Source organism: Doryrhamphus excisus, chromosome 17 (assembly GCF_030265055.1).
Source record: "Doryrhamphus excisus isolate RoL2022-K1 chromosome 17, RoL_Dexc_1.0, whole genome shotgun sequence".
NCBI classification, from domain to species: domain Eukaryota; kingdom Metazoa; phylum Chordata; class Actinopteri; order Syngnathiformes; family Syngnathidae; genus Doryrhamphus; species Doryrhamphus excisus.
The window spans coordinates 10,286,791-10,307,483 of NC_080482.1; the positions used below are offsets into that span (position 1 = coordinate 10,286,791).

General features: G+C 42.6%; 1 protein-coding gene across 2 annotated transcripts in view; it reads right to left on the reverse strand.

Moving 5' to 3' along the window:
- The window catches only part of fhl3a (four and a half LIM domains 3a), a 46,522-nt gene that overhangs the window by 13,037 nt on the left and 12,792 nt on the right, over positions 1-20,693 (reverse strand). Inside the window, exon 1 of one of the 2 annotated variants that reach the window (XM_058053438.1) lies at positions 1,125-1,419. The exons of the other annotated variant lie outside the window; for it this stretch is intronic. The gene's annotated coding sequence lies outside the window, so the exon portion shown is untranslated. Of the gene's footprint in view, positions 1-1,124; positions 1,420-20,693 lie in introns of those variants that run through there. 2 annotated transcript variants of the gene reach the window in all.

A 20,693-nucleotide genomic window follows, 5' to 3' on the forward strand; every position in this document is an offset into this window, starting at 1 on the left:
TGGACTGGTCGCCAGCCAATCACAGGGCACATATAGACAAACAACCATTCACACTCACATTCATACCTATGGACAATTTGGAATCACCTATTAACCTATTATTAACCTATAATTAACATTTTTGGAATGTGGGAGGAAACCCCACGCATGCACAGGAAGAACATGCAAACTCCACACAGAGATGGCCGAGGTTCTCCTAGCTGTGTGGCCTGCGTGCTAACCACTCCTCCATCGTGCAGCTAAGAAGTGGGACAGGAAGACACAAATATGGTGTAAACATTACCCATAGATTTTAGCCTGCTAGCTGTTGAAAAACAAAACAATCAAAATTGACTGACAAAGTTTTATTTAAGATGTGTAGCAAAGCCTTGTATTTTACTTACAAAATGTTAGGGAAGTACTGGTAAGTACATAGGCTGGGCTAATATAGCAGGAGCAGGTTATCATGAGGAAAGCGTTTTTTTTCCTTCATGAGTGCCTCCTGTCTCAAAAGATGATTTTTCTTGGGTTTGAGTCTCATAAACTAAGAATCAATCGGATACTCATTATGTGTTATACATATAATGCATTTTTTCCAATTACGAGTATGAAACGTGTACAGATGTCAATTATCCGTATCCATAAGGGAAAATCTCATTGTGTGTGTATGCTGATCAGTAGTTGTTAGGAATGAAGTTTATTTAAAAAACAAAAACATTGCATAATGTAATCACTGCTCATGCTTCAGCAAGTCTGTCTGTATTCTATTCATACAAAGTACATATATAGCTGCTTAATAAACAATAAATATTGCAATTCCTCATTGTCTTATCCATTGCAGACTTAAAATCATGTCCCCGCCCATTTCCGGTTAATCATGCCTATTCTGAGTACAGATACGGATACAGACAATTTAGATGGGTGAACAAATGCAGATACAGACTGTGGTGTACTTGTTCATACGTATCATAAACCATCTCTCAGGACACATAACAACATTAAAATGTCACTTTTACATAACAGGGGGCCTTTACAAATAAGGCAGCTAGCAAAAGCCGTCTGTATCTGGAAGGAAGTAGCTTAGAAGGTTTGTGTTCCTGTGACAGTTTAAGCACCATCTGAACAACAAGCTGACACCCACATACCTGGAAAGGATCATCAAGGCTATTCCAAAGATTGGATTATTTCCTCATGAGAGCGCTTTCATAAATCCTTGGCTTGTTTTTATGGTCTTGGGAGAGATGTGGTTTTGAGCAAGAATAACTAACAATCATGTAAGATTACAGTAAGTATCAGTGAACTCACTCCAGCACAGATGGGAACTTTATACCCCCAGATCCAAAAGCCTGATACATAAATATGTATTATTTCAAAAAACAAAAGGGCTTGTTGCGACCTGAGGGGGTCATGTAGTATTTCCATTTCAGAGTGTTAGAACTGGAGTGGCCAACGCGGGGGTTAAATCAACTCCTGATGGCACAGGCTTCCAAAAACGAAAGAGCGAGAAGAGGGGGAGGGTGCATGACGTCAGTGTGCTGACCCCTGAGGCCATGCGAGGGCCAAGACGTGACTGCGAGGAGAGAAGGATCTGGGTCAGAGTGAACTCCAGATTCCAGGCCTCACAGGGCTTTTGGATCGACTACTGTATGGTAACATGCTGTACAAAGTCAGAGGGAAGTACATCACATGAGCACAGTTCATCATGTCCGAAAAGTAGTAGGAAGAAGCAGAGTTTATGCAATCCTGCTTCTCCATGTTGCAGCAGTTACCCACACACAGTGGTAATTTGGTCCAGTCCAACACTACGCAGACAATTTGGTAATTTGTTAGACTGGACTGCACCAAAATGGCTGTGGTGGCGCACCATGAGAAGTGTCCACATTTTCAGCTTGCTGCAGTGATAATTTTGTGACAAAACAGCGCAGCAAAAGTGCACTGAAAGATCACAAGCTCCGACCTGGTCTATTCTTGGCGCAGGTGAAGCGCAACCCACTACAAAGTTAGAGGGAAGTACATCACATGAGCACAGTTCATCATGTCCGAAAAGTAGCAGGAAGAAGCAGAGTTTATGTAATCCTACTTCTCCATGTCGGAGCAGTTACTAATTTCGTGGCGCCGCGCAAAGGGTGGCAGAGTGTGGCGCAGCCCACACAGTGGTAATTTGGTCCAGTTCAACACTACCCAGACAATTTGGTAATTTGTTAGACTGGACTGTGCCAAGATGGCCGCCATGGCGCACCAGTGGAGGTGTCCACAGTTTCAGCTTGCCGCAGTGACAATTTTGTGACAAAACAGCGCGCCAAAAGTGCGCTGAAAGATCACCAGCTCCGACCTGGTCTATTCTTGGCGCAGGTGAAGCGCAGCCCTCTACAAAGTTAGAGGGAAGTACATCACATGAGCACAGTTCATCATGTCCGAAAAGTAGCAGGAAGAAGCAGAGTTTATGTAATCCTACTTCTCCATGTCGCAGCAGTTACTAATTTTGTGGCGCAGCGCAAAGGGTGGCAGAGTGTGGCGCAGCCCACACAGTGGTAATTTGGTCCAGTCCAACACTATGCAGACAATTTGGTAATTGGACTGCACCAAAATGACTGTGGTGGCGCACCAGGGGAGGTGTCCACATTTTCATCTTGCTGCAGTGACAATTTTGTGACAAAACAGCGCGCCAAAAGTGCACTGAAAGATCACAAGCTCCGACCTGGTCTATTTTTGGCGCAGGTGAAGCGCAACCTGCAGAGTGGTAAATTGGCTGACAGGCGCACAGTGCACATATGTCACCAAAACCTCTCAATCAGGTTTTTCAGAGTGTCAGGCACATTTCAATGCAACCAGCAACCACTATTTAATGTAATGTACATTTTTGTAATAATTGTCCCATCACATCTGATGTCAAATCAAAGGCATAATGGGAACTCAACCTGACGGCAGCTGAAAGTATGATGCCAACCAGGGTCGGCTCTACACTAAATAAATGCTGCGTTTAATATAACTGTACGTCGTGCATGAACCTTTTAAATTATTTTAAATACGCAGGACTGGACTGCGGTCATTTGATTGGTCTAACGGCTTTTTTCCTCCCTCTTTGCCACTTACACCGGTGAGAAGGACGGGGGCGTGAGTGCGCTGTGCTGCGCTGCTCACAAAAATTTGAAAATTTGGTTGGCACGAAGTAGGCGTGGCGCAGGGCAGATGCACCAGGCCTACGAAATTAGTGCCCCCTGTGTTTAACGTGTACCAGGTTGCTAATTTCTAATAGGGAACAATATATCATAAAAAATAGAGACAGAATAGAATGTAAAATGAACAAAAAATATCAACAAAATCATCTTTTAATAGTTGTACATGCAGAAAACACTTCTAAATGACACCACCTTCATATTTTGTCATGTTGTTTCTCACATTGGTCCAACTTTGGAATGTGGAATGTAAAAATTCTTCATTCATTTTCAAGAGGAATTTGATCACAGAAAATGTGGAACCAGGTCAATGGAAAGCCATCGTTTCTCGAATTATTTCAACATTTTGATGTCGGGATGGTTTTAATTGGTTGAGGAATGTGAAAGTAGTAAGATCTTCCCGACAAAGCTCCATCTCTTTCACATCCAGTGACTCAGAACTTTGGAGCAGGTCTGGAAGCTTGCTAAATACCACAGCTGTGACTGGATTTCAAGGAAATCAGAATTTGTCCAGTCAGGATGAAGGACATTGTGCAGAGTTTAATTATTACAGTATTGCACCACCAAATGGAGAATTCCATTCTCTGCAGTGATCCCTGTGGGAGTTCATCTGAGACGGGAAGCCAAATATTGAATGCGGCTATATGCACCAGACATGCTTTTCTTTTCCCTTAAGTGTTTGGACGTTGATTAGTTTGCTTATTCGCAGCATTTGATTGAATTCACTGGGAATAAAAGGTCCCAAGAAAGTCACATTAAGAAAGTTGACATGAAGAGCTTTGTTGACAAGAGCTTTCGTTTAATTGAATTCCACGAGGCACGCCCATTCCTCTTGTTTTCAGTCTGTGGCCTTTTTTTCCTTAAACCCGTGTTGCACTTTGGCCTCGCTGCTGCGGCTTCTGGAAACCAAAAAAACCCTTGGCGTGTTATTCCTTTCCTCGCAACTCTTTAATTTAGCGATGAACCTTGCGACTTCCCGGCTTTTATTTGTTTTCAAATATCCGCCTGTGAGATAGAGTAGGAATGCCAAGGCCGGGATTAGACTAGTCATCACAATCCTTTCCTAATTGGCAAACAAGGACAGGTTCAGGGCCAATTGGAAGACACTACAAAGTCAACTGGCTGATTCTAGGAAGTGGACGGGGCAGGCTGTTGCCGGGGCAACATAGCCACAAGCTGCTGGGGCGGCTCTACCGATGCCCTGTCCAGTTTGGTCCTGTCTGGTCTGGTCTTAATCCCCAGCCCAAACTCTTCTTACGCTCTGCTTGATTCCCAATGAGAGTGTTTACTCCCTGCAGGAAGAGGTCCTGGCTTCCCAGTCCCCATACCCTACTGTCTCGTACAAATAATCAGTTTTAGTAAAAAAAAAAGTGGTTTAAAAAGGGCGAGACAAAGCATTTGACATCATGTTATAACAACACAGAGATCATCTTGACCGCAGCAGGCATGACTGAGTCCTGTGAAAACAAAACGGCTGCACTGCACTGTATCTTTTTCTCCTGATTCCAAACAGGAAAGACAGAATGATGAATGGGGATTTGTCTTTACATAGAATAAGTGCCAGTAAGTTACGACAGTGGAACCTCGGTTAGCGTCAGTAATCTCTTCCAGAAGGTCCAAATCAAACCAAAACGTACTGTACCCGAGTCAACTGTTACCGAGTATAAATCACACTTTTTTTCATAATTTGGTGGTGCTGCCTTTAATTAAAGTTTTTTTTTTTTTGATGACGGAAATTTATTGAATTGAGCTTGTGATGCAGTTCGGCACACAAATTCTATGATACTTATAGGTTATCACATGGTTTGTCTGGTATCAGGCCAGGTATCATGCCCCCAAGTGCCAGTATCAGCCCGAGGCCGAAGGTCGAGTTACTGGCACTTATTATCACATACTACAGTAAACCTCGGATATATCGGATTCAATTGTTCCCACTGGTTTTGTCCGATATAAGCGAAATCCGTTATATGCGTATTTATCTGTCAGTTGTGAGCGAATTTCCGATATATCCGAGTCCGATATATCCGAGGTTTACTGTATTTAATCATGAGCTTATTATCACATACTATTTAATGTTTACTATTATACTAATATTTACTATACTATTTAACCACTGACATGTTGACAGAGCACAGACGGCAGCAAAACAAGCGCTGTGTGTTCACGCTCGTGCACTGTTCTCTGATTGGTTGTTTCACAGGCACGATACCAGAGCGGACAGCTACGGGGGCTGATACTGGACATGGTTAAACTCTATATTTTATCAGTATCACTGCCCTGGGCTTTGACACAGTATCATTTTGGCCTTTTCCCGTATCATTCATTGGTGGTTTCTAGGGTACAGGGACAATTAATACTGTAGTATGTGATAAAGAGCAATACCGGACACTTTTTAAAAACTTTCTAATCCACTTTTGCCTTAGACACTATGTGACTGTAAGTAATGTGTAACTAAAATTATATGCTACTTGTGTGGATTGAGAAATGTTGTATTTTAGACAGCAGCGTTGTTTAATTAGTACACTAATTATGTCAAATTTGGAGATTATAGTTGCTGTGTCAGCCACAGACATACATATGATTTCCCGTCTATTTGAAATAATTTGTGAACAAAAAAAATAATAATAATAACTGTTTGATATGTTTTACCTCACGATAAACATGGTTGATACCGTCTTTTTTGCTGTTCACTCTCGCTTTGGAGCCTCTCCTCCTTCATATCTCCACGGGGATCTTGCATCGCTCCGCGTAGAGAAGGGGCGCTCAAAGCTAACAGCTGCTCCCGAATGTAAACAAACATAACAAGATGAACATCCATACAGCTGCACACTTGCTTAGGGGTTCGGTATGGCACAAAAAAAACAATAAAAACGTAATAAACACCAAAACCGTGACCAGCGCCCCATTGAAAATGATAATTTACGTTGTGGGAAACACCACAGGACGTCTAGTGAAGGTCCACATGCAACACAGCCGAGTATTCTCATTGTGAGGTTTGGTGTTTTATGATTTAACTGCTTCAAAAGCCTTTGCATCACCTTGAACGGCCTGAATGTTTTGGCAGGCGATGCACTCACAAAAACCGAAGGAGTGTCTTTTTGAACCCACCCCTTTTCAGTATGCAACTTTTTATTTCCTTTTACATGAGATTCATAAAGACTGATGGAGGAACTCTCACAGCACTGCTGGAGGAGGACGCGAGGAAACTGAAGATGGGGGGTAAATCAAAGCTTAAACCTTGAGACAAGTCCTAAATCAGACGTGAATGCAAAGGAACAGAGAAGGAGGCAGCGTTTGGATAAACACATACCATCACTTTGCGCTCTTGTCTGCTGCCTGGAGATCTTCCAGGCACAGTCAAGCTCCTTGGCTGACTTTTAGCTGGGTAAAAAGTTCAACGCTGGACACTCAAGTATATCATTTGAGGGCCTAAAAAATAAAGCATACTGTCAAAAAAAAAAAAAAAACACGTCAGAAACCTGAATAGGATCCTGATGGAAGTGTCCACTGGTTTTATTTACTCCTACGTCTCATGACCGTGGAAGACGTTCCATGGGGTGACGAATGGGAAAAGTCAAGTGCATGGATTGCACCAGAAGATTTTAATGGTTCAGAACGTATGTTTATGACTCAATGTCCGAGAGTGTATATTATTCTTCAGGAAACTGGCAACCTGCTCCTTTTAGGACGACGCCGAGCACTCATTCTGAGGACTAAATGAACATCAGTGTGTCACATGAACATATACTTAATGTTGTCAGGTCACCCAAACGAACGTTAGGGCATTAGTCAAATGCTTAGTGTAGGCGTGCTGCTCCCTCCTCCACAGGACTGCAATCCATTACTTGACAGAACCCACTGAGACTATGAATGAATTACACATGAAAGGTGGGGGGGAGGGAATGATTATCCTGCAGTGTGCATTCATCAACATATGTTTTCATTTAAATGAATGCACAACTATGACGACATGTTAATGCTTATTGAAAGCTATGATTTCCACTTTTGTCCCACTGTATTATGAGAGCAGCAACTTTTTTTCAGGTAACCAGACATTCATGGCCGTAAATGACTATAATGTACCCCGGTAGACATCCTATAACGCTACTGCAGGGGTCTCAAACATGCGGCCCGCGGGCCAAATGTGGCCCACAGGACACTAGTTTGAGGCCCCCGCCTTGATATGAAAGTTTAATGTTAGTGCGGCCCGCGCAAGTTTGATATGGATGCTGTATGGTATCATGTACCCAGAAAAAATTATTACGTTTGATTAATGTTCATGTTAAAGGTTAAATAACTGTTAATAGTTATCCTCCCTATCCGTGTGGAAGTGGTACGTTTTTGGCTATTTAAGTTTAAAGGAAATAACTTGAAGGCTACCGTTTAGGTCGCTAGCTCTCTAGTTTGCGAGTTAGCATGTGTCTCAAGACCCTGCAGTTGCGCAATATGTTGTAAATAAAACGAGTATAAATGTGACTATAGTCGTGTTTTGTCATGTCTACAGGGCTCTAATAATGCTTTGTTCATTTTAATCTGAAAAAAATAATTTGTCTACCCACCAACTATATGTGGTTTCTTAAGTTTTTATTATTTGCCGTTTTATTATTATTATATTTATTTATTACTGATTGATTGATTTTCTTTATTCTTGATTTGTTTATTTATTTTTCATCTTATTTTGTGTAGAAAAATAAAAATTAAGATATTTGAGAACAGTGGAATGTTTTATCAGAGCTTTTCTTGTAGAAAACTGGAACCAAAGCGATGTTTTAACATTTTTTGTTTTTAATAAATGCGTTTTTTTTTTTTTTTTTTTGGAAAACCTGATGCGGCCCAGTCTCACCCAGACCCTAGCTCCAGTGGCCCCCAAGTAAATTGAGTTTGAGACCCCTGCTCTACTGCATTTGTATGTCGTCGTCGTCGTCCCTTGTTTATAGCAGTTAATCGGTTCCACGCTGAGCCGTGTTAAAATAATTTCCGTGATAATAAATTGAATATTGTTGGAGTTAGTGTATGCTCCTCCGTGGCTACTGCCTAGGTAGGGGCATTTGCTGTGTGTGACTGGCCAATCACAGAGCATGAAGAGTGAACACACGATTATGGATAATGATGATATGTGATGATATATATGATATATTGTTTCATTTTCGTACTTGTCATAAATGCATACATTGTGCGTAATGCATAGTCCTTATCTTATCCATAATATTCTTCTTTCTCTTTCGGTTTTTCCCTTCAGGGGTCGCCACAGCAAATTAATCTCCTCCATCCAACCCTGTCTTCTGCATCTGTCTCTCTCACACCAACTACCCTCATGTCCTCCTTCAGGATCAGAAATTGTTTATTGCCAGGTATGATTGAACACATACTAGGAATTTGTTTTGGTGAGGTAGGTGCAGACACATCTATTAAAAATGAAAATACAAAATATACAGTATAACTATACATACACAGTTTGTTTTCGTTTGTTATACTGGAAGCACAGTCTGATTATTATTCACTACATCCATAAACCTCCTCTTTGGTCTTCCTCTACGCCTCCTACCTGGCAGCATCCTTCTACCAATATATTCACTATCTCTCATCTGACAACCATCTCAGTCTGGCCTCTCTGACTTTATCTCCAAGGCTAACATGTAATGTCCCTCTGATGTACTCCTTCCTGATCCTATCCATCCTGGTCACTCCCAATTACAACCTCAGCATCCTCATCTCTGCTACCTCCAGTTCTGCTTCCTGCCTTTTCCTCAGTGGCACTGTCTCATCTCTAATATTAAAAACGTATTTAAATACTTTTTCGATGATATAACTTTGAAAATTCTCAATTTATAAATAAGGAACCATACTTTGCAGAAAGTGCTAATCAAGGACAATCACAATAAATGAGGGATTACTGTATATATAGACTCTTTAATATGAACAGGATCAATGACTTTGTTGGTGTTGGGCGTCATAGCTACTCCTATGCGAAAAATCTTGGGTCTAGAATGACTTTACGACCAGACATTGAAACCCAAAACCCGTTATTGCCGCTGAGTATTTAAACATGGCCTGGTGTGGGAGTGGGAGGTGACAGAGGAATCAAATGAGGGCCACCATCATAAACAAACTAGAAGAAAATGACCGCCTGCAGCCAGAAAACCCCACAGATGCCTTTGTAGTTTGTTCTAATGGAGCCCATCTAATATTAGTCTTGTGTCTGCTTTAAAAAGCTTGCACTAATTTAGTTTGACTTGAAATATACGTTTGTAACGTCCTAGATGACGTGTTAGCTCGGAGGGTGCTCACAATGCTATCATCTCAACAATAACATCACAGTGACTCTAAATCATATAGTTCCTGTCAAACCACCATGAAGGAAGTTTGGGATCTGTGGAATGGATTTATTTTTATACAGCTGTGTGCGGATAGCCTACATACAACACATTTGGCCTACATTTGTCTTCCTTTGAGTACGAGAAAAACGCTGCCATGCATTAGTGCCTGACATCTGGTTTGCATTGAGGAAACTATGCGGCGGACTCCTGTGTGCCTTCCAGTTTTGGAGAGTCACTGCCTGGAGAATGCAAGGTTGTCTTTTTTTTTTTTTTTTTTCCCTTGCTGCAACTTCTGGTATATGTTTAGATGGCAGTAGGACTGCAGCCAGGGTGAGAAAAGAGAGTAGTGGATTTTGTGACAGCCTGTTAACTCATCTGTGGATGCACGGCGAGATGGTAAATAATATGAGAGAAAGGTTACAAGGATGGTGTAAAGCTGTCAAGCACAAATATATGCTCGCTAACTCCAAATGGAAAAAGTAGGTTAAGTCCTGGAAGATATCATAGTGACAGTGGCATTACAGTCATTAGATGTTAGGTTTAGAGACAGCTACTTCCCCCTGCTCAATGCCAAATAAGCCTCTACCTGCCCACATCCAAACGCACACGCAAAACTTGAAATTATTATTATTTATTCTAAATTATTTAAATTATTTGTACAAATTACTGTTTACGCTGTACATTGTTCATATTTGATGTAATCTATTTATTCTCCATATTATTATTTATTATTATACGGGAGCCAGGCAATGACATTTTGTTGGCAATTTCCCTGCTGTGTTATTGTGCAATGACAATAAAGAAAGTCTATCTATCTATCTATCTATCTATCTATCTATCTATCTATCTATCTATCTATCTATCTATCTATCTATCTATCTATCTATCTATCTATCTATCTATCTATCTATCTATCTATCTATCTATCTATCTATCTATCTATCTATCTATCTATCTACTGTATCAAAGGACTATTTTATTATATTGAGGCTGCGTTGAAACAATCTGAGCAGTAAAGAAGATACTGTATCAATAGCTTTGCACAGCTCTCGTGATATATTAAGTGATGAAACTCAAATAGTGCTGCTGCACCAAGGTTCACTTGCAAGTTCGCTTGTTTGGTGCACGCCGGAATTCGAATAATCAAATGAACCGTACCGACAGAGGAAACGGACCAGAGTGTGAGCGCATCATCTATCTGGGGATCCAGTTTTATTAGAAAAATAAAATAAATATGGAAAACTAGGATCCACATGGTGGATGTGTGGTTAGCATGTAGGCCACACACTCAGGAGATATGTAAAACTTGGGTTTGAATCTCTGCTTGGGTATCTCTGTGTAGAGTTTGCATGTTCGTCCAGGTCCTCCCACATTCCAAAAACATGCTAGGTTAATTTGCGACTCCAAATTGTCCATAGGTATGAATGTGAGTGTGAATGGTTGTTTGTCTATATGTGCCCTGTGATTGGCTGGCGACCAGTCCAGGGTGTACCCCGCGCTTATTCAAAGACAGCTGGGATAGGCTCCAGCATACCCACAAGGATAAGCAGCATCAAAAAGGATGCATGGAAAACTACGGTAATATTAGAACCTCTACATTCATGGTAGACGTCTTAAGCGTCTTCTCATAGACCAAAAACCTCCTGCCTCAAGCTATTAAATATATTGCTAACAGTATGCGACACGTCCATAACATGTGTGGTCATTTGCAGGAGGTCTGCTGATGTTAAGATTTGCCAAGCCGCAAACGGGTGCCACACACTAAGATGTGGCGTTCACACCCGCGATTGCTTGCAATTATTTCTAAGCCATCCAGGCTTGTGGCTCATGGCTGCAGTGATGCAAGTTGACCCTGGAGATCCATGCCTACATAGGAAGACATCTTTGCCTGACTTAATACATTCAGTATTTGTGGCACCATTTCATTATTGACAATAATTATAACATTTCAATATCAAGAGGAAACAACAACTATAGAAGAAAATAATTTGGTCCATAGTCATAACTTTGAAGATTATAGTGTAATGTGTAATATTCTTTGACATTCTTAATTGCCACACAAGTGGAAAAAGAAGTTAACCCATCTTGTTATGAAAATGTGACAAAAATATATGCCTGGAAGAATGAAGCATCTTGTCTTTTTAACAATGTTCATTCATTCATCCATTTTCTACCGCTTTTCCTCACGAGGGTCGCGGGGGGTGCTGGAGCCTATCCCAGCTGTCTTCGGGCAGGAGTGTGAACAACCATTCACACTCACATTCATACCTATGGACAATTTGGAGTCACCAATTAACCTAGCATGTTTTTGGAATGTGGGAGGAAACCGGAGTACCCGGAGAAAACCCATGCATGCACGGGGAGAACATGCAAACTCCACACAGAGATAGCCGAGGGTGGAATCGAACTCCGGTCTCCGAGCTGTGTGGCCTGCATGCTAACCACTCGTCCGCCATGCAGCCCTAAAAATATGTTAAATATTCATTCATTCATTTTCTACCGCTTTTCCTCACGAGGGTCGCAGGGGTGCTGGAGCCTATCCCAGCTGTCTTTGGGCGAGAGGCGGGGTACACCCTGGACTGGTCGCCAGCCAATCACAGGGCACATATAGACAAACAACCATTCACACTCACATTCATACCTATGGACAATTTGGAGTCGCCAATTAACCTAGCATGTTTTTGGAATGTGGGAGGAAACCGAAGTACCCGGAGAAAACCCACGCATGCACAGGGAGAACAAACTCCACACAGAGATACCCGAGGGTGGAATCGAACTCCGGTCTCCGAGCTGTGTGGCCTCCATGCTAACCACTCAACCCGCCATGCAGCCCTAAAAATATGTTAAATATGTAAAATAATAACATAAAAACTAATGATGGCCGATGATCTAATGTAGTGAGTCACATGTACTTCAGTCCTTACTGAAGTCTTCTGGTTCTGTCTAACTATAGAGGCTTATTCCTCCCAAAACTCTTTTCTTTTCTTCAAAAATCTCTCATTTTTTCCAGTAAAACGTAGCAAAAGGGTTCATGTGCAGAGAAATAAAGTCATTGTTGGCTTCTTCACAACGCCCGGAGTCACCTGCCAAAATATGAAACTGACAGATGAATATCTTCAAAGTAATTTCCGGTCTGCACCGCCATTTTTTCGCCCACCTCTCTCCTTACAGGCGCATCTCCGTGGCAACGTGCAAACAGTGTCCTCACACCACCACATCATCATAAACTTTTTTTTTTTAACTCATTTCACAGCAAGGTACTTGGCCTTAGCGTGTTTTATAAAGGGATGGCGATGTGCAAACGTGATGAGCTTGTGCCAAAAACAGGCAGAAAGCAGATGCATCAACACATCCCCACAAAGTTGGGATGCATACTCAGGGAATTGGCTAAGACAAATAAATATGTCACTTTTAACAATGCAGGTAGTTAAACCTACACATTGTTTTGTGAATACACTGTAAAATCTTTCACCCTGAAACATCCCTGTGCTCCACTTCCAGACTATGACAACTATATTCCTGGTATTTGCTATAAAAGCCAAAAAATATGAGCTTAATGATGCTTTTAACAACACAAATGAGTCAATGACAGCTTCTTAGCTAAACCTCACAGAGACCGGCATACATTACAGCCATTAAAGCAAGCAAAACGAAGGCTAGATAGCAAAAACAGTTCTGGTTGATGGTGTTGGTGGGGGGGGGGGGCAGTGCAGGAACAACAGCTGCATACACAAGCACACGGCATTTGTTTAAAAACTCTTTGGAGATACTTCCCTTCAAGATGTACAACCTGTTATATTTACTAACTGTTTTTTTCATCTAATCGATGAAGACAAAACAATCAAAACAATTTCACTCTTCAGAGGAAGACCAAAATTGTAGGATTGAGACGCTGTAATTAACAACAGTACCAACACAAATGACAACCTGATGATATTGATCCGTACAAACCACTGTATGAGTTGCTGGCACCAGTATTGTTAATGAAACAAGACACTTAAGGACCTGCTACCCTTGAAGAAATGATTAGTCTCTCACGCCCCCTCAAGGGGGCTAGCACCACAATTTGAGAAGCACTCTGTAAAGTGGACACATTTTATTCGAGAGGAGACTGAGGGCCAAGGCAATGGATCTGGAGCACTGCAGCAGAGTGGAGTCTGTGGTATCCAGAGCCAACAAACAGCAACGGTGGCTTACGTCACCTGTATGATATCAACTCGGCATGTTCGCAACCCTGGTAATAGAAACAGTATCCGGTGGTACCTTGTTTTTCCTCATTGGAGGAGCATCAACGGCAGGACACAGACTCAAGTAGATGCGATTGGGGGTCTAGAATCTAGAATCAGTATTGACATCCAATATCAGCGTAATTCATGTTTCAGAGCTAATATGTTAATACAAAAATATGCTTGCTAGTCTATTAACTGGATAGTCAACATATCAGCTCTAATTCCAAGTTTAACAATGCAAAAGACATCCGATATCAGCGTAATTCATGTTTAAGAGCGAGTTTAAGAGCTAGTATGCTAATACAAAAAAATGGTAATACAAAAATGTGCTTCCTGACTGTATTGTTTTAAATAATGATGCATAGTTCTGAAATTTATATCCTTTTACATAAAATTTGATGTAACTATCATTGTAGTTGCGCATCGAATTGTTTACCACAAAGAGGTTTCCCCTACTTATTTTAGATAAAAACTTTTCTATCTTTGATTAAATTTGATTAATTGTGAGTTAACTATGAACAAATGTGATTAATCGTGATTAAATATTTTCATCGAGTGACAGCCCTAATTATAACATGATCATAATGCAGTGAAAAAAATGCAATATTAAATTTTGTTATTTGATGTAGTCTCAGTCGCACCGAGTCAATATGACCCAAGCTCAACTAGTTAGTGGTTTGGTCTGCAACATCAGAAAAGAGGCAATAAAGTCAAAGCTGATGTGGGTGAATATCTTGTTTGGTCCAAAACCCAAAGTAGTAGGGTATGCTTTCATGGAGGACTAAAGAAATTAAAAATTGTCCCATTTGAGAGGCTGAAATCAGAGGATGTTTACGTATTTAAATAAAAAAAACAATTACTTGAATACCAAAATAGCTAGTCTATTAACTTGATAATCAACATATCAGCTCGAATTCCAAGTTTAACAAAAGCAATGACATCCGATATCAGCGTAATTCATGTTTAAGAGCAAGTTTAAGAGCTAATATGCTAATACAAAAAAATATAGTAATACAAATGCTTACTTGACTGTAGTGTTTTAAATAATGATGTGTAGTTCTGAAATGTATATCCTTTTACATAAAATTTGATGTAATTATCGTTGTAGTTGTGCATCGAATTGTTTACCACAAAGAGGTTTCCCCTACTTATTATAGATAAAAACTTTTCTATCTTCGATGAAATGTGATTAATTGTGAGTTAACTATGAACAAATGTGATTAATCATGATTAAATATTTTAATCGAGTGACAGCCCTAATTATAACATGATCATAATGCAGTGAAAAAATGCAATATTAAATTTTGTTATTTGATGTAGTCTCAGTCGCACCGAGTCAATATGACCCAAGCTCAACTCGTTAGTGGTTTGGTCTGCAGCATCAGAAAAGAGGCAATAAAGTCAAAGCTGATGTGGGTGAATATCTTGTTTAGTCCAAAACACAAAGGTAGTAGGTCTGCTGTAATGGAGGACTAAAGAAATTAAAAATTGTCCCACTTGAGAGTCTGAAATCAGAGAATGTTTACGTATTTAAATTAAAAACAATTACTTGAATACCAAAATAGCTGTACATTAACTGGATAATCAACATATGAGCTCTAATTCCAAGTTTAACAAAAGCAATGACATTTCCAAATTTCCATTGATATTTCTGGGTGAAGGACCAAAGCACCACAGTGTCCTTGTCCTTCTTGAACTTCAGCAAATACTAAGACCTCCAAAGCCTATCAGGTCATTCTTTACGGTCATGAATGTTTTTCACCTGACCAGCAACCATTTGAGGTATACATCAGAGGAGGTCAGTGACCCAAGGGTCGTGTTCTTCAACCTTCTCCACGTTCCACCAGCACCAGAAAAATGTAGCCAGCAGCTGAAATGATCTCACTTCAAAAGGTGTCCATAAATCATGCTGCCATGTATGTTGACGATGCCTGCACCCCCCCCCCTGCTGTTTCACAGTCCCACCCCACCCATTGCTATGTCAGCTCCAGAATTCTTTGTTGTGGGTTCAGGACTGTGTGTTCATTGTGGATCTGTCCACGCTAATACAGATTTAGTTCTTGCGGTGACGGATGGAAGATGGAAGTAAACAAATATGGAACACACAACCACAGGAAGCCGTTTTTGGAGAATCTGCATAAGTTTATCACATTAGAATTCTGTTCACATGTGTGTTGTGAAATCTTTGATGTCATTGTGCCGCCTCTCTGCACCTTTCAGTTGTCAGAAACTTTTCCATGAAGTAACTTGCCAAAGGACAACATTACTATTTTTTCTAAAAAAAAAAGTTATTTTCTCATGTGGACAGGCCGTGACACGGTGTGACTTTCATCAAAAGGGGGACGGAAAATCTTGGAATTCCTGCATCCATCCATGCCCGAGGGTCTTGGGTATACTGGAGTCTATCCCAGCTGTCTTCGGGCGAGAGGCGGGGTACACCCTGGACTGGTCGCCAGCCAATCACAGGGCACATATGGACAAACAACCATTCACACTCACATTCATACCTATGGACAATTTGGAGTCACCAATTAACCTAGCATGTTTTTGGAATGTGGGAGGAAACCGGAGTACCTGGAGAAAACCCACGGACACATGGGGAGAACATGCAAACTCCAATGCCCGAGCGGGAAATCGAACCCTTTTATTGATGGTGTTTTTCAACCATTCCGTCATTCATTTTCTACCGCTTATCCCCATGAGTGTTGCGGGGGTGCTGGAGCCTATCCCAGCTCTCTAGGGCGAAAGGTGGGGTACACCCTGGACTGGTCGCCAGCCAATCACAGGGCACATATAGACAAACAACCATTCACACTCACATTCATACCTATGGACAATTTGGAGTCGCCAATTAACCTAGCATGTTTTTGGAATGTGGGAGGAAACCGGAGTACTTGGAGAAAACCCACGGACACATGGGGAGAACATGCAAACTCCAGATGCCCGAGCGGGAAATCAAACCCTTTTTGTGCCATTTCTAAGGCATTATGTACTGCTTGGATTTACTGTTTGTGTGTTTTGTGTTTTGGGGTTCAGTGGCGCATTTCATTGATTCTGGTTTCTTCCCCAAGAATCATGTCCTTTAGTTCTTGCCTTAGTGTGCAGGCCAAGTTTGATCAATCACAAGACGTGATTCAGTGGTGACAGAATAAAAGATCTAAGCCTGAATGACCTGATATGGCCGCTATCAAAAACAAAACCTCCTTTCGCTCTCCAATAGATCACAGCAGATTTGTTTGGGTCTCAAGAGGCAGAAGGATCGAAAATCCCGAAAGGCTCGACTTTGCCAAAACGGAATTGCAATCCATCAGTTGCTTATCTCCCGATGTCACACACGTTTCTTTATCATGCACGCATGCAAAACACCATTCGTCTTCTGCACCTAATTCATTACTGCTGATAAAATGCAAAGTCTCTGCTGTTGTTAAAAGGGAAGACACCGTTCTTTTTTCTTTAAAAAAAAAACAAACAGGTGCTTTGGTAAAACACTGATAATGGCAGTGGTTGAATTATGTTCAGCCACACAGGCCTGTCGGTTTGGATCTCTTCGGCACATCTCTATCCTACCCGATCTCATGCTGCTCCTGTGTCCAATAAAAAAGATGCAGGAACTATGACAAAAAAGCAGCGCATCAATGTTAAAAACAACGTAGAACCGTTAAAACTGTTTCCAGGCACCAGTACTAGAAGCCATACGAGGGGATAAGGGGCAGGGACAAGGTGGGGGGGAGGGGGGTGTTTGAATACTTGCATGGTGAGGTCATACTGCTTGTGTCATAGGCCCTCTTCGTTTCGCTTTGCTCGCCGTCTGGCCCCTATTTTACCCATTGATCTCATTTCCATAGCCGCCATTGGATGTGGTTCTGTTTGAAGCTGGATGTTTTGGACCATTAAAGCGAAGGGGGTGGGGGCAGAATTGCTAACGTATGAAGCAAAGAACGTGGAGGTGAAAATTTGGTGATGGTTGCCAGACTCTTGAGGAGACACGGAACACGTAATGCTATGGTTTTATGGGAGAAAATACACTTTGAATATGGTGACCAAGTTTTCTTGGTGACCTGTTCTGGTCGTATTAAAGCTCTAACAGAGGCAGGATAGTGGCTGTGTGAAAGTACTGCATATTCACAATACCGGTACGAGAATTTGACATTTTTAACACCCAAACTCCCAACATCTGCTCAGTTACTCTTCTACTCCTGAACCGCTTCATATTAAAGTGTCAAAAATTGACAAGCGTGCACCCCTACTATATTGCCTACGCTCCTTAGTTTTCCTGACTAATATACCACATGTTAGTTATGAAACCTCATTAGTAAGGTTCACTTGACATTTCTCACACAGCTCAATGCACAATAAAAAAAACTGTAACGTCAGGGGGGCACCACAAAATTTGGTAAACACTTATAAGGGACTGACAAGCATGCGTGTGTAAAATTTGAGCAAGATTGGTTGAAAAACACTTGCATGGTGAATGAGTGGTTAGCGTGCAGGACTCACAGCTAGGAGAACCGAGTTCAATTCCACCCTCGGCCATCTCTGTGTGGAGTTTGCATGTTCCCCCCGTGCATGCATGGGGTTTTTCCCACATTCCAAAAACATGCTAGGTTAATTGTTGACTCCAAATTGTTCATAGGTATGAATGTGAGTGTGAATGGTTGTTTGTCTATATGTGCCCTGTGATTGGCTGGCGACCAGTCCATGGTGTACCCCGCCTCTCGCTCTAAAGAGCTAGGATAGGCTCCAGCAACCCCGCGACCTTCGTGAGGATAAGCAGTGGAAAATGAATGGTAATGGTTTAATTTCATTTGAACATGTATCAGATTACAATTGAATGCATCACATAATCAGTTCACAGTTCCACATGTCCAAAAGGAGTAGGAAGAAGCAAAGCTTATTAAATCCTAAATACTTTTTTTAAAATACTTTTAAAATCAGTAACTGTTACATTTGTTCACTTCCTGCTTTCCATAATACAGTTTGTTTGTTTTTTTTTTGTTTTTTTTGTTTTTTTTAATAATGCACCTCGTACCAAAATACGAGGTGATATGACCATCCAATGACTGCTTGTATTGTTTCTTTTTTTTTTTTTTTTTGTCCCGTCCAGCCATTGGGGCAGATAGTATTGTTGATCTAAATGCCCTTACATGCTAGACAGATTTGCTCTGTGTCAGGAAAGGTGTTGGCTACAACTTCCCTGTACCATGAAATTTTATTTGCCGTTATTTGACGTCTTTGTTATGCCATTTGGGACGACCGGACCGGAGCAAGAAGAAGAACAGAAAAGAAGAAGAGAGAAGAGAAAGGTGGGGTCGGGGGGGGGGGGGGGGGGGCAGTAGAGGGAGAGACAAAAACAGCAGCAACAAGAATTCCCAAAACAACAACAGTGACAAACAGAACAGTTAAATGTCAATGATGGCTAAGGGTCACACTGGAGATGATATCAGTGGAATGAAACAGTCCAACTTACCAATAGCAATAGTAACAATGAGGACATGACCCATGATAGTAAACACAATTGCAACCATACAGTTACAGTAATTAAAATCTCATTGCTTGACATCATTATTACTGTAATAATAGCATACCAATACTATATAAACATCAGGGATAAGAGAGTAGATTGTATAGAGAAGCACCCATGTGCTGTGATTGCCCATATGGAGGTGTGTTGTGTATGTGAATGCGAGTGTGTGAATGTGTAATTGTCACTGAGAATGACAAAAGGAGAGAGACTGCCTTCTACCACCCAGCAAACCCCGCCCCGCGCAGCCAGGTCAAGCCCCCACCGCCAGAGATCCTCCGGCCCCGTGGGTGTGGGCAAAGCCAGGGCCGACTCCCCAAGACCCGCCCCCGAAGCAACTCCCCGAAGAGACCAGCAAGAGGCCATGGAGGAGCAATCCCAACCGGCAACAGGGCGCCAGCAGGCCGGAGGAGAGCCGCACCCCCAAGACCAGCGGGAGACCATACCCTACTAGGGCAGAAGGGCATCGAAGGCCACACACCCGTGGGCACAGGGGCGCCCCTGCCGGCCGGAAGGGAGCCCGTCCACGGCCGGAGGCACCGCCTCCCGCCCCCCACACACCCCCAGGAAGCAGAACCCGGCCCGCCCCAGGTAACCCCAGGCCCGACCACCGACATAGGACCGCCCCGGCCAGGACAGAAGAGGCCCGGGCACACTGCCCCATGGAGGACCGCGCGGTTGAGATGGAACACCCTACGCCAGACCCCCGCAGAGCCCCCCCCCCCGTATATCTACATGGCCATATACCCACATACACATCCACACATATACATATATATATACATATATATATAATTATAATAAAACTAATCATTAATTATCTAAGTATTTAAAACAATAAATACATAAAATAAACTCAGACACATGCACACCCCATCCACTCAATACACACACATGCTGTGGACGTCCCCGGGTGGGGCGTCCGGGGCATCACAGGGTGGGGGACCCAGGGGTCCCAGACCCACAACCAGGCCCCGAGCCCAGGGAGGTACGGACCGCCAAGGCATAGCACCCCCAAACTCCCCTCGACCACGGCATCAGGGCTACTGCAGTGTGGCAGACAAAGGAGCGGGCGAGGGGAGGAGGCCCGCACATGAGCAAGCGGAGGGGGCGAGCAGGCGAGTGGTGAGGCGCTCCACTGCGCCGGCCGACATCCACCGGGCAGCTCACCCCCGTGAGGGAGAGCCATAGCTCCAAGTCACGGGGAGGCCACGCACCAGAGCCGAGGAGTTAAGACCAGCGCAAGGCCCCCGAAGGACCCCACCATCCACCGGGAGGGCCAGCCCCCCCCCGCCCCCAGAACCAGCAGCGCTCCGCCCACGTACCGGAGAACCATCCCCGACGAGCCCTAAGGCAAGACTGGGGATGGGCAAAGACAGGGACAGCGATGCGGCAGAGCATAGGACCAGTGGCAGCAGACACCCAAACGCCCGAAAGAGCACCGCCCCCCCAGCAGGCCCCACCCCGAGGA